This window comes from Marmota marmota, unplaced genomic scaffold (genome assembly GCF_001458135.2).
Source record: "Marmota marmota marmota unplaced genomic scaffold, marMar, whole genome shotgun sequence".
In the NCBI taxonomy this organism is placed as follows: domain Eukaryota; kingdom Metazoa; phylum Chordata; class Mammalia; order Rodentia; family Sciuridae; genus Marmota; species Marmota marmota.
This window is the reverse complement of record NW_025999913.1, coordinates 16,281,903-16,296,885: the sequence shown is the minus strand read 5'-3', so window position 1 is coordinate 16,296,885 and position 14,983 is coordinate 16,281,903. Positions and strand designations below refer to the sequence as shown.

The window sequence follows — 14,983 nt, the reverse complement described above, 5'->3', positions numbered from 1 at the left end:
GTGTTGGGAACGCTACAAAGGTCAGGCTCACAGGAGGCTGGAGGTGCCAGTGACAGAGACGGAGACATGGCTGGTAGGCAGAAACTTCCAATGCAAAGAAACAGCTCCCGGGGACCTAATGACAGCACAGGGGCAGTTATGGGACTGTGCTGGTGACCTGAACTCAGACAGCAGGTCATCAGTGTCCTCACCTCCACCTGGTGATTCAGGTGGTCAGGAGGTGTGATCATCCTTATCTGACCATGTGATCATCACACAACACGCAGCAGAGCCTCATGCTGTACACCTTGACTATCCACAATTTCTATGTGTCAACTATTCCTCAATAAAGCTGAAATAAAACAAAAAACAATATTAACAAATTTTAATAAGACAACCTACTATAAATGGGCATATGCAGGTATTCCTTACAAACTCCTTAATACCACATTTCTTTTTTTTTTTGATTATTTAATTGTTCTAACTTGTTATACACCATGGCAGAATGCAATTCATTTCATATTACGCACATAGAGCACAATTTCTCAAGTCACTGATTGTACACCAAGTATTTTCACACCATTCGTGTCTTCATACATATACTTGGGGTCATGATGTCTAACTCATTAATACCACATTTCTAAGTGGGGTCGATTCTAGTGCTTCTAGTAGATTCTCTTCTTTTGTGAAACACAAATTCATAAGGAAGTAGTAATACTTTAAAAAATAATGTAAAATATTTTTATAAAACAGCCTAAGCATGGCTTTTGAAATTGCCTTTTCTATAAAATGTATTTACTTTTAAAGGTGAAATAAAGGGCACTGTGTTCAGAAGAAACCTCCATCCTGAGACGACTTCCGGTCTACTCTGGTACAGCATGGGTTCCCAGAGAAATGCAGAGAACCGAAGACGTTAAAAGCTCTGCTATTTCCATCAAAAAACGACTAGATCTCCAGGGAATGGTACCCACACCCACATCCATGAGATCACTAGCTGAGCACCCTCTCGGCGAGACGCAGCCAAGGTGCACGGTCTGAGGCCAGATGCCTGGGCGCAGGCTCCAGCTCCACCAACTCCCGGGTCCTGGGACAAGTTAGCTTCTCGGCATCTCATTTTCATCATCTGTGAAGTATGCGGAGATGAATGCATAGAGATGTTGGATTAAATAAGTTCTCACACAGAAGAGCTTAGCACAGGATTCAACATGCACCCAGCATCAGGTCAGCGTCAGGAGTAAAATCCCATCTTCCACACATAGCACACACTCAGAAACAGATTTAGCTACAAGAAGGAGCTTGTCTCTTGCTAGTTAAGCTTAGCTCTTGGGAAGGATCGGAGGCTCACACTCATTCCAGAACACTGGATAAGACACTGGAAACACAGGAACAGGACGGCGGGACGCGTAGTGTGGGTGCTGTGTCCTAACAGTATGGACAGCTTCTCTCCTCCCCAAGAGGTGAGTGGGGGGCTGCACTCCAACCCCTAGGGAGTCCTTGTTTGAAAAATCTACAAGTCATTTTACATTCTATTACTCTGTGTGTCATGCAGCAAAGTTTCTTAGCAAGAATTCCCAGACATGGATCTTTATAAATAAGATTTTTTTTTTTAAACATGTTTGTCCCAGTGCATATTTACCAGAGCAAGAGGGTGATGAAACCTAGTCATGTGTCCTAAATGGGTTTTAACAGCCACATGTGTTTTTGTCCCCATGTGCTTTGGGGGATTTCATAATCCACACTGGCCACAATCATTCAAATCAGACTTCATAAAAAGTTTGTTATAAACATTGTATTTTAAATGGCTAAGTCTTCATCAAGGAGTATTAAAACACACAAAAATATTTTTCCAGGATAAACAATTCCCAAAATACTATGGAGGGACTTAGACTTAAGCACCCATGTTCACATTAGCTAAAAGACAGAAGCCACCCAAGCGCCATCCGTGGATGAACGGAGTGTGGTTTATACACATGGATGGAATATTACGCAGCCTTAAGAAGCACATCCTGCTTTGACATGGATGAACAGCCAATATCGTGTGATTCCACCTCTGAGAGGTGCCCAGAAAGGTGGCTGCCAGGAGCTGACAGGAGGCAGGAACAAGGAGCCTGAGTTTGACACGCGCAGTTTCAGCTTGGAAAGATGAAAACGTTCTGGGATGAGGTGCTGTGCTCAGCACCAGGCCAACTTAATGCTGGTGAACTACACGTTCGCAACAGTGAGTTCCATGTGATGTGTATTTTAACCCAATGGGGAACATTAGGGAGCCCTGCAACTCAGAGGAAAAGGAGGAGCAGGTCTCTATCAACAACTTTGGGCCAAAGAAAGTTCATTTGGATAATTCCAAGCAAGAGAATTCCTGAGGAACCAGGTTGCGACCCTGCCCTGAGGAAGGAGGAGGAGAAAAACCTCCCCTCTGTCTCACTTCAATTCAAAAAAAAAAAAATAGTAATCAATCAATCACTTTGAAAATTAAAGAGAAAATGAATCACGCGCTGCTGAGATTGGACTCTCAGTCCCAGCCCAGAGCCCCGGAGCTCTGGGTGTTCACTTGGGCACCTCGGGCACAGCACCACAGGAGTCCCCCCCGTACCTGCAGCAGAAGAGGACAGCCTCAGACACCACAATGTCAAATAGGAACTCAAGCCATTCATAATCTTTACTGTCCAAGCGGAGCCTGATAAATTCCAGTTAGGCTAATCCCATTAAGATCTAACACTGTTATCTTTTTTAAGTGAAAATATATTTAATTAGGTCACAGGAAGGAAGGGGCAGTCTGGCTCCCCGGCTACAACCCCCGTTTCTCGGGGCCTGCAGACACAATGGGAATATGGATGAAACTATTTGTTCCTGGCACATTCCTTCTCCTTCTCCTTGCCCTTCCTCCCTGCAGTCACATTTATGGACATTTTATCGTACCTTGCCACCGAAGAGCTTGCAAGGGAAGGGTAGTTCTTCAGAAGTGAAGATGGGTAGAATATTTTCTGTCAACACCACCTTCCTCCCACCTGCAGCCCAGGAGGACTGCACAGGGAGAATCCTGAGCGCCAGGCAGCCGTGCCACGTCTGAGTGCCTATTTCTTTTGCAACATTAAATAAAAGATCATCAGGCAAATGATCATTGACCTGGAAAATGGCAGAATCACACATGGTGTATCTCATTATCGAGGAGGGACGGAAAACGAATGGTTTCGTGGGCAGCAAGACACACAGGACGATGGAAAGGCCTGTCCTGGTATTCAGAGTCTTAGGGTGGCAGGTTCCAAATAACCATTTAAAAAAATAATAATATTAATAAAGCACACATACACATACAGAAGGTAGCCCGATCTGTGACTGTCAAAAACTCTGGGGAGGCTGGAGGCTAGGATGATCCAAACAGCTCTTGGGGACTCTCTAGCACATCCCTACCCAAGTGTCCACGCCAAACCATCTCTACCTGATGGAGTCCACCCCTGGGTATTTCTGCACTCACCTGGTTTAGTATGATCTGGAAAGATAAACAGAAAGCTCCAATAGATTCAAATTATTTTTTTCTGATTCTTATCAGATAAGGTGAGTTTCATTTATTCTGATTACAGGTTTCGCTAGAATTAGAAACAGGTGGTATATGAATATTTGGTATTGCTAGGAGCAAATTTACATATCGCCAGAAAACAGAAATTTTCTAATCACATAAATCATAAATTGTAATCACACAAAAAACAGGTCTTTCCATTTCTCTTAGTTGAGAAACAGTTCTTTAAAAGGCCTCGGAATCAGAGTTCTGGGGCCCACATCTCTCCAAAAACCTGCCATACGGTGAAGAGTCCACAAAACGGTTTGGGAAATGCGTAGATGCAGGTTTACTGTCCTAAAAGGAAACAGTGGACTGAGACCAATCAGGTTTTAAACGTCTGCTATCAATTAAGAATAAGTAAATTTATGAATTGATTAGATTTTTCCTCATCTTGGCAAATGAAACCGGGCCTTCGCTTCCGCCCCATCTGCCCTCAGCAGAGGAGGAAAGGGCACGAGACAAAATCAGCACCGGTGTCAAAGAAAACACCTCCACCCCATGATTTTTATTGGAAAAATAAATTTTGTTTTGCAGTAAGCTATTTCATTTTTTAAAAAATCTGTTTTTCCCCAAGGGTAGAGTTCTGTTTATTTTTCAATGAGGCCCACGAAACCTCCCAAGTGCGACTTAGATCTGCATCGGGCTGATCCTCCAAATGTGACCAACCCAATCCTCGCGGCTCATTTTCTAATGAGTGCTGCGATTTGGGGAGAGCATGTGGGAGAGCCAGCAAACTAACCAGGGCTCCTGGGCTCCTGGGCAGCAGCGGGCAGGCAGAAGGCGTCTGGGGAAGGCGCGGTGAGCCAATCCCACAGTCAAGCTCTAATCACGCCTGCTGGAAACCAGGGGGCAAAGGTGGAAAACCCTGCCAAGAACATCCGTGGGACCGGTCTCCCTTTCCTTTTCCACACACTATTTCAACACTCCAGCAACCAAGGCAGCTCAACCTTTCCTTTTAACTCAGGGACCGCAAGGACATCTTGAAAAACTAAAAATGCCTCACGCTGCAAAATGTAATATCAGTGTCCCCGACTTCCTTTCCTGGAGCCATATCCTCTTACGGGAAAGAGAGGACGGCGCCGCCAGAGAGGGGGTGTCGTTGGCATGCTCCAAAGTGCACACGTTTCTGACCAAGACACCTACAGACAAAGCTAGCCAGATCTCCTCCCCTAGACCCAAACTGGCCAGAGACATGGCAAAAGGGTCAGCCCCAGAGCAAAGCAAACCGCCAAAGGTGAGAGATGGCGGGAAAACTCCGAGTCAGCTCACTGGTGGCGTAAGTAGGAGACGGTAAGCCCCTGACCATACCTGCTCAAGGGCTATGCTCATGTCTCCTCCCACCTGAACCCCAAACCAAAGGCAAGTCCCCAGCAGTGGCTCCAAAGCAGGACAGCAAAGAAAGAGGCTTTAAACCCTGTGGGTGTAGAGACCCCAACTCCTCCCCACCCCACCCCCCCAACCACCCATCAAAGCCAGAATCACCTGAGGTCAAGGGAGGGCAATGTCAGTCAAAGTCCTCTCAGGTGACTCCATTTGTCCAATCGGCCACTGAGAACCCCGGGTTTAAAAACGATGTTAGAAAACAGAAGCCAGTTTCCCTATCAAACCCTCCCAGGGCTTTACTTTCACTGGTCGGTCCTGTTCCAGAAAGTCAGTCACCACGTCCACCCCCCCCCTGCTCCCAGGCACACCTCACAGTGCAGAAGCAGGTGGGCCTGCTGCTCCCCACAGCTGACTTGGGGCAGACCCCACAAGGAATGGCAGGTGGTTCCCCGCCCTGGTGACCCAGGAGTGTAAGCGCACAAGCCTGTGTATCTGAAGTGCCGCAGGACAAGTCTGTGATGTTCAACACAGAGACAGATGCAGACTAGGGTGTGCAGAGAGCACAGAATCTTGGCCTTACACAGTGGCTTCCATTCCTCACCCCGAGTTAGAATCCCCTGGAAGGCTTGTGCCCAGCCCACTCTCGGGACCCCCGACTCAGTCAGCCTGGGTGAGGGTCTACTTTTGTGCTCCTCTGACAGTGCTCCTGAGGAACTCATGCTGCAGTCTCAGAATCCCATTTTGAGGACAACTTCTCTGGGTGCAACGTCTGACATCACCAGACATTGGACATACAAACAGAAATGGTTCTTTATGGCAGCTCTAGTCACAACTGGAATATTGAATACTCCACCATATATGATATGAAGGACTCATTCTGAACTATGGTTTAAAATGAGAAAACAGTATGGGTCTATATGTATTCTATATATAAATAAATAAATTGATACATATAAACATTGTATATATTAAAATATATATCTCATCTATATGATTTTTTAAGAGTGTCCTTACTTTGAAGAATCATACATTGATAAAAAAAAAAAGGTGGAAACACTGCAGATAAGATTGACCGAGGCACGAGCCAGCCTCCCTCCTCAGGGGTGACCCTCATCCTGAAGTCGGCCCTGAACGTGCAGATTTTATGTCACCACCATGTGCATGTACGAACACATAAAGACAGAACCAAAAAAACACGGAAGAAAAACAGCACAGACAAGTCACTGCAAGAAATAGGTGAATGCCAAAGGAGAACTAGAGGACACTGTCAGGAACGCAGGGCAGCCCCAGGAACAGCCAGCTACAGAGACGGCCACCGAGAATCAGAGTGACCTCTCGTCTGGAAACCCCACCCACAGAGCCTCTTACCTGGATAGGCCGATGTGTGAGCTCTTCGCCCGCCGTGCCCTGGGTGCTAGAAGAGAAAGGAAACCCGGTCAAACATGAAGGGTCAACAGGAGGGGGACACGCAGTCGGGGAGGTTGCAGAACTCAGGTCCCCGACTTGGAAGGCACCTCGAGGAGCCAGGGAAGGTCCTTGATTAAGCTCTGCCCTTAGACTGCAGGACACCTGGCCACTCTGGAGTCGGCCAGGGACGGGCTGCAGAGCGTGGAGTCTGGACAAGGCTGGAAGCCTTCACAGAGGCAGCACCGGCTCTGACCTCCTGTTCTAAAGCAGCACCAGCACGTCACGAGGCCTTTCTAGGCCCCGACATCATGATCTGGAACGAGGAGGGTTTTTACACCTTCTCCAGGGTGGCTCTGCACGTGCGAGGTAGTCAGAGAAGCCAGCCAGTGTGGGTATGCACATAGACCCAGAGGGTCACTCTATGGAGCTGGTTTCACTTATTCTTTAACACAGTGCCATAGAGCAAGGGCGGATAGCAACGGAAGCTCCAGACGAGAGACTGTGGCTGAGGTTGCGCCATAACTTCCCCGAGGTCCCAGAACTAGCAATCGCAACAATGAAGACCCCAGCCAGCTGGCACTACAGGAGAGACTGTGCACACTGCTCCACGGACCATACCCTGCCGCTGGCGTCACCTCAAAGCTACAGAGAACTTCAACTCCAGGTCTTGAGAAGAGCTACAAGATCACATCAAAAGTCAATCCATTTTCTGTGCCTAGCCTCATCCTTCTAAAAAACATCTGGTCGTTTGTGCAAATGTGTTTGGTTACAAAATAACTTCCCGATAGAATATCCAACAAAATGAATTTATAACATTAATTATAAGTTAATTTATATTAATTATAAAATTAATTTACTTAAAAGTTTGCATTTTCCTCTATAAGTTAAAAAAAAAAGTTGATAACGGGTTATATCTCGATTCAAGAAAGGAAGTTGGGAGTTTTGCTGTCCCTTAGAATTTTTAGAGACTACACTCCAAAGAACTGATGTCTTAAGCACTTGGTTCCAAAAACAAAGTTCTTGGCAATTCATGAAAGATTCAACTATTGCACAGAGTGGCTGTTTTATTTTTTTAAGGAGAAATAATTATCTAAGGATTAGAAATATCCTGCCCTGCTCTTTGGCCAAGGCGGGAAAGCAGCTTCAGCAACTCTCTGGGGCACAAGGTCGTCTTTCCCTGTGGAGGCACAAGGTCATGTGGTAGGGATGCTCATAATTGGCAAAGCACCTTCGTCCAGTGAATCAGGTGAAACGACAACCTATTAGATGGAGCAGTGGTCTGATGTGGGACCCAGCTGCTCGGCTCCCGCTAGGCTTCAAATAATTCAGCATTATCAACCTCCCCCATTAAGTACAATTAATGTTAGGAAATGGAGAAAATAAGCACGGGTAAATAAAATGGCTGACACACACCAAGCACAGCAGAACCTACCAACTGTGCTCAGGACAGCAGCTTCCCGGGCTCCCACTGACCTCGAGGTGCTAATGAGGGAGTTCTGCTAAGATTGCATTAAAAACCTTCCCACACTTAGCCAGCCCCAACCCCAGCCCAAACTCTCCTCCCTATCGCAGCAGGAGGTCCTGGCTAATTGGAATGTGCATAAAACGTGGCCAAAATTGGTTGCAGCAGCAAACACCTCGGGAGCATCCTGGACTACACAATCACACACACACAATCACACACTCACACACACACACAATCACACACATAATCACATGCACATGCACACACATGCACACAGAGCAGCGGATCCCTTAGCTTTTTGAGAAACCCAGATGAACATCATAAATGTAGATTTTACAATTAAACTCTGTGTGTGATGAGTTAATTTTTTTTTAAAAAAACCAGGTGGAGCATAAATCTCCCCATAAGCCTGGGTAATGACCAGAGACAGACATAACAAAGATGGCTGGTGAAAGAGAGCTCTAATCACATTAGCTTGGAGTTCTACAGGAAGATGGTTGCTCTGTGTATTTCCCTTTATACGTAGCAACTTCAAAAAAAAAAAAATCCCTATTTTCTTAGTACATCTTTATGTAGGGAAGCCGAGTGCCTTTGAAGGCTCACACAAAACAAACAAGAGTCTTTACAAGTCCTCCCTGACCACCCAGGGAGAATCAAATAGTATTTTTTTTCTCCAGCAGGCCACCCCAGGATACCAGGAATAAAAAGCAAAAGGAGGAATTCATCTTGTAACCAGGATGTGTTTTCCTAGTATAGTTATTACACTGTGTTAATCTAAATATTATGGTATATTCTTTGCTAGTGAAGCCCAGAAAGATCTAATTATTCATTTACTGGAGAGAAGAAATTTTGAAAGAGCAGAAAAATAGGTTAAAATCTAGGAAGTAGCCGCGAGGGGGAAGATTAAGGAGCTTTCTTCTTAGAATCCCGAGAATTGAGCAGGGGTTTTCAAGGTGCTCAGAATAGAAGGAGGATGGGGCCGGGGCCTCCGTGCTCCCCGGCACCCTGGGTGTAAATGCTCAGGGGCTTAGACTGCGGGAGCCATCTGGGGAGGGCAGCTTCCTGGGCCTGGCAAAGCTCAGGAGCAGGAAAGTGGGTTAGAATCATCAACATCCTGAACCACAGTCTCTGATCACATCTTGCCCAGCACAAAATCTCCATCTGAGCCAAGTCAAGATCAGACAGCCACAGGCCTCTCCCACCAAACCCAAGCAGCCGTCCAGGCCTCTACTGGTGCCACTCCTCGGGTGTGTGGGCCACCTCTACCCTCTCCTACCAGCATGCAGATGGCCTCCGACTCTCCTGAAATGACCCACTCTCTCATCTCTGTTTGGGGTCCACCGACTTCCTCCTGCCTTATAACTCTGCCCCAAAGGAGAGCTTTGGGATAGTTACTTCATCTCTTTTCCTGCCTCAGTTTCCTTATCTGTCAACAGAAATAACAGTGAATAATGCTCACTATCATGAACAGTAAATGAGAATGTTCATCAACTAAAACTGTTACAGGCTCCACTCCAACACCAATGCCCCCGCCCCCCATCTCCCTTAAGCCTTCCTTAACATCTGCAGACAAAAATAATCTCCCCTTCTGTAAACTCTATCACACCTGAGCCGTCGCTAAGCCGATTCCTTGTCACTCTCCACTGGCCTTATGACCATACCGCTACATGTCAGCACACCTACCAGACTGTCCGCTTTGGCGGGGAGAGGCGGCATGTTTAACGCATTCTTTCCAAAGTCCTCTACACAGAACTGCAGAACCTCAGGACCCTTTCAGAAACCTCAACACTGCTGGATTTTTTCATACAGAATGAAAAGAGTCCAAGTGACATGAAGAGAATATACTACCAGCAAGCGTCAGCAGCTTCTCCAAGTCGAAGAGGTAGATGTGCCAGTCGGTGATGGGATGGATGCATGGAAGGACAGATGGCTGGACAGACATAAAGACATACAGGGCAGACTCCCAGCAGCCAGCTATAGCATCTCAGATCCCTTAGAGGCCAGGGGACCAACAGAGCCTGCCCTCACCATGCATGCATTCAGTTACTGAAATTCTTTCACTGTTACTCCCTTAAAACACTTTATAAAATCCATACTAAGAGAACCCACCATGCTAAAGGGCTGGAATTAGTATTCTTATTTACCTGTTGTTTTGTTTTTTTTGTTTGCTTGTTTGTACTAAGGACTGAACGCAGGGGTAGTTACACAAAGGGCTCAGCTATATCCCCAGCCCTTTTGATTTTTACAGACAGGATCTAAGTTGCTCGGAGTCTTGCTAAATTGCTGAAGCCAACTTTGAACTTGCAATCCTCCTGCCTCAGCCTCCCGAATTGCTGGGATTGCAGGTGTCCCTCGGTCACCACGCCCAGCGAGAGTGCAGGTCTCTTAATGGAGTGTAGAATTGTATTTCAAATTCTCCCAGAGAAACGCAGCTCAGCTTTACCTTATTCGTGCCACAGGCTCCACTGGGTGGCCATTCCACATGCCAATCACGTGCTCATCTCCCCAGGGAGCCCACAGATGAACCACTCCTGTGAAGAGTTCCCAGTGCAATGTCATCTCTTGCTCTTCTCTGCCTGACACCTCCATCTGTCCCTACATTTACTCAGTAAAGTGCAGTGCCAGCACGGAAAACCCGGTCAGAGATAACGAGAAGACTGTGGAAAGGCAGCTGGCAAGGCGCTTGGTGGACACTGACATTTGAAGGTTCTGGACACAGGAGTCCATTTTCTTCACTCTCTAAGGTTCAGGAAATTCTACAAACCTCTCAGATGGAGGGAAGCTCCAAACTAGGACCTGGGGCGTCAGAGGATTTCCCCACAATTCTGGGTTTCTGGGATTCCCCTACAGGGCCATGTAACTGACAGGGAACATCCTGTCACTTGGCTGTACCTTGTCCACCTCTCTGCAAACCTCTTAGAGCTTTGAAATGGCCTGAACGTGGAGCTGGGCGGCACAGCACGTAGATGTGTGTGCTGTCACACTGTGGGACAGAGAGGAGCTGTGGAGAGCAGTTCCCACAGCTGGTGATGGTGCACACGGAGCAAGTGGGCGCAGCCCTGCGTCATTCCTGTGTCCTCCCCGGGTCCAGCTCCCTGCAGCCTGACACATCAGTGTCTGTCTTGCCCATTTCAGGAGACACCCCTTCACGTAACTTTCATTACAGTCTGTTCTCATAAATGCTCTGTTTTATTAGAAGTTGTTACTGTTAGTCCTGTACCGTGCCTAACTCACAAGTCGAATTTTGCGATGGATCTGGATGTCCAGGAAAAATCCAGGGTTATGGAGTTCAGGATCCCCTGGGGTCTTGGAACATGTCCCATGTGACTGGAGGACCACTGCAGTGTCCCCAAGGTTCCAAACTTTTCACCTGTGTCACGATACTCCGCGAGCATCAGAGGGCAAGTGAGGGGGCCTTGCCTGCACAGGATCTTTCTGAATAGGATGGCAGCTTAGATGTCCCTTTGGAAGTCACCTCGGCCACCCCATCTGAAACAGCACACTCCAGTAACAGCTTGATCTCCGTGCTCGGCTGTATTTCTTCAGAGCATGTAATGTTGCCTGATAACAAATCCTATTTTTATTATCATCATTATTGCCAGTCTCTCTGGCCAAGCATAGGCTTCTTTAGGGCAGTGACTGTTCCCATCATCTCTGTGTTCCTGGCACCTAGAACTACACACGACACAAACCAGGTAGTGAATGATCCGCTATTAGATGAATAAGGGACAACACTGCCCGGGTCAGCGGCCTCTTCCTGCAGACCCTCTATACCAGGTTTCTAAAGACCACGGCTTCTCTTCCCCACACAGCCACACAGCTGTCCCTGGGATCCTCAGGGGATTGTTCCGGGTTCCTTATATTGACATCCTATCTGAGCATCTACACACACCCTGCTGTATACATAAATCAGCTCTAGAGACTTGAAATACTTGATATAATGCAGATGTTATGTCAAGAGTTGTAACATTTATATTGTATTGTTTCGAGGGTAATGATAAGAGAAATGTCTGTACTCTTCAATACATTTGCAACTCTTATTAATATTTTCCACGTGTGATTGTGGAGTCCGTGAATGTGGAACCCAGGGATAAGATGGCCCTCTGAACTGTACTTAAGGTGACAGCAGAGCAGAGCCTGGCCTCGCCTCTGATGCCTGCGGGAACTCAGGATCAGACCCGGAGGGAAAGGAAGGGGGTGCCCTGGATGGTCCTGCAGGCCCAGCTGTTCAGAGGGAGTATGGAGTCACATTAGTCAGAAAGAAAAGCCAGGTTCGAGGGGGGACATGTTGATGACGGTCACTGGACAACTTCAGAGGCCAAGGGCACAACCCAAAGCTGGGAAAAAATGGGCCTGGAACTGAAGGAGGTCGCCTCACCAGGGAGGGCGGAGGGCAGCTGCAGGTGACAGTCTCCACCTGTGACTCTGAGGGCCCCAATGCCACCCAGTGTGTGGGACAGAGTTAAAAACTGCCCTAAGAAGCACTGCACTGGAGACAGGGACAGAGTTCAGGCAAGAGGCTTCACGTTACAAGAAGATGCGCTGGGCAGTGTACCTGCTGCTCGACACAGATAGAGAGTGCCCACTCACCACAGCTCTGGGAAGCACATAACAAAGAAAAGCATTTTTAAAACAGTGCTTCAGTCTGTTTTCTGTTGCTATGACTGAATACCACAGACTGGATAAGTTTTAAAGAAGGGAGGTTTATTTGGCTCATGGTTCTGGAGGCTCCAAGAGCACAGTGTTGGTGTCTCTAAGCATCTGGTGAGGGCCTCATGCTTCATCCCGTGGCAGAGGGCAGCACGCGGCGAGGTAGCAGGTATGCCAGCTTGGGTCTCCTCCGTTCCCTATAAAGCCCCTAATGGCATGGTGGGGGCCATACCTCATGACTTCCCATCCCAATTACCTCCACCAGACTTCACCTCCAAACACCAAAAATACATCAATTTGGGGATTCATTTCCCACACATGAACTTTGGGGGAACATATTCAAACTACAGCAATAAGGACATTAAAATCTAATGATTTTTGCAAGCAAAATCTTTTTTAAAAGCCATAACAAAGTCTGTCTTTTCTTCCTTCAATTGGAAGCCATCTTTTCTACAAAAACCAGAATCAGGTTAACCACTGACCGGCAACAAAAGACCTCTCAGTCCTTAATTAAGTTTTCAAAGGTACATTTGTGCAGAATAGAGTTTTAGTTCAGTTGCAAAGAACCATGTGAGAGAGGTACTTCACTTTTCTTGCAACTTCAAGGATTATTTAACAATATCACTGATGCATTCTGGAATCCACGCTCCATCTTTTCCTGCCCAAACTGAGACACCTTCCCAACCAAAAAAACAAACAAACAAACAAAACAGGTTTTAATACAGTAAAAGCTACACTAATAAAACGCCTCCTTCTTTAGACAGGATGTTCTCTGTATCTGATACTACTTAAAATATGCAAAATGCACATTAGAAACTACTTTCTGTAGCCTGTCCACTCGAGAATCAACTTGGCTCCTAATGAAAATGGGATGTATTTCCACCTGCCCTGAACGGCTTCCAGCTACAGGAAGAAAAAGAATGAGATCTGTCGGGCCTGGAAGAGAAGCCGGCACTGAACTGAGGAAGGAAGGAAGAGGGGGGGAAGGAGTGGGGAGGGAGAGGAAGGGGAGGGACTGAACAGATGGGGGCGGGGGCCGACAGCCAGGCTCAGAATGCCCAGCCACCAAGAAGGCACCCTCTTCACAGTGAAGTCCTGGACACCTTCAGTCGTGAATGCGTCTCCCAGCAGAGGGCCAGGACACCACTGCAAAGAATTGGAGCTATTTTTTTTCTCTCTCTTTTTCATAAAGAGTAACAGTAGCATCTGCCAAAACGCGTCCTTGACCCACCCGTCTATCTTTCCCCTCCCCATCTGCGAGCTCTCCTCCTATCTATCATGAAAACAAACCCGAGGCTCCCCAGGCTCTTCCAGGAACCATCCTTCATTCACCAACAGCAACAAAGACATTTATGAGGCTTGTCAATATGTGGCCCTCCGCTAGACATTGTCCGAACAGAGTTAACAGACTCCGTCTTTGAGAAGCCTCCCAAAGAGATGAGTGTTTGGTTTTTATAAATTTGACCACCAGAAAAACTCAGGGTGCATGCCCTGTTAACAGCAGGTCTGTGGCTTTGGGGACAAAGCGCAGCACATGTTATAAGCTCCTATAAATCAAAGAGTCCTCTCAGGCACCGTCAGCCGGTGGGCAAGGCAGGGATCTCCAAACGTGTGAAAGCAGCCCCTTCTGAGGAATGTCCCCCTCTTCCTCCTGTCATGCATGGAAGCTGCTTTTGTCCCTGAGATAGTGGGGTCCCATTTAGGACACTGCCGACCAGAGATCCCCGAATACCCGAACCATGTCACCGACACACAGTAAGTGATGATAATCCAGGACAGTTTCGCCCTACGTGCACATCACTTCATCCAAGGGACTGTCAGGTACAAAAGAGAGCTCACTGAAAAACAGAAATGGGGCGCTCTGATTTTTGCTTTTCAAGAGTAGCGGGGGGGTGGGGGTCATCTTTCAGGAATATATAAAAAGTTAATTTTTCCTTAAGACACATCTCTTCACATTTTGAAATACAATAAGGTCTGAATTATTATAACCCAGAAAATAAAAATATCTGGGATTTTCTTGTAGGGAAGTTTAAATGGTGGAAGAGCGTTTGAAATTTTCAGTCTTCCTGAAGATCAGAAGGACTTTCAGAATAATGCATTTTCCCCCTCAACAAAGGGCATCTGCAAGGCTTAATCTGCTGAAAAGAATCATTCTGACAGTCTTAATGTATTCTTTTCAGGAAAGGCCTGTTCAGAGAATTCCATAGAAAAAAAAAAAAGAAAAACCAGTACCTCAGGACGGCACCAATCTAAAACCATTATGGCCCTTTATAAATAGAAGAGGCCAAAGTGTTTTCAATATATTCCAGATATTAGATCAGGCTAGGAAATAGGAGTGATAATCCTGAATATTATTTATTTTTCACCTTCCCTTGGTGGAGTGATATTAAAACAAATTCTTGAATGATTTGCCAATATTTCAAAGAACATCTCCCAAGAAAGAAAGCCACTTTCAGAATGCTGCTGTCAGACAAAAAATATCCTTAAGGTAGGAAACACTAAACTGCATGCACCTCGCAATGGAGAACACTAACCTCAAGAATAAGAATAATCATAGTGTGGTGTGAACACAAGGCAGCCTGCATGGGGCGGGTGGGGGG

At 46.7% G+C, this 14,983-nt stretch overlaps 1 long non-coding RNA gene across 9 annotated transcripts in view; it reads right to left on the bottom strand.

Annotated features, from left to right (window-relative positions):
• Positions 1-14,983, bottom strand: part of LOC107149427 — a 290,671-nt gene that overhangs the window by 195,821 nt on the left and 79,867 nt on the right. For all 9 annotated transcript variants that reach the window (XR_007346266.1, XR_007346269.1, XR_007346267.1 and 6 more), the window contains exon 3: positions 6,230-6,275. This is a non-coding gene — a long non-coding RNA (uncharacterized LOC107149427). The remainder of the gene's footprint in view (positions 1-6,229; positions 6,276-14,983) is intronic.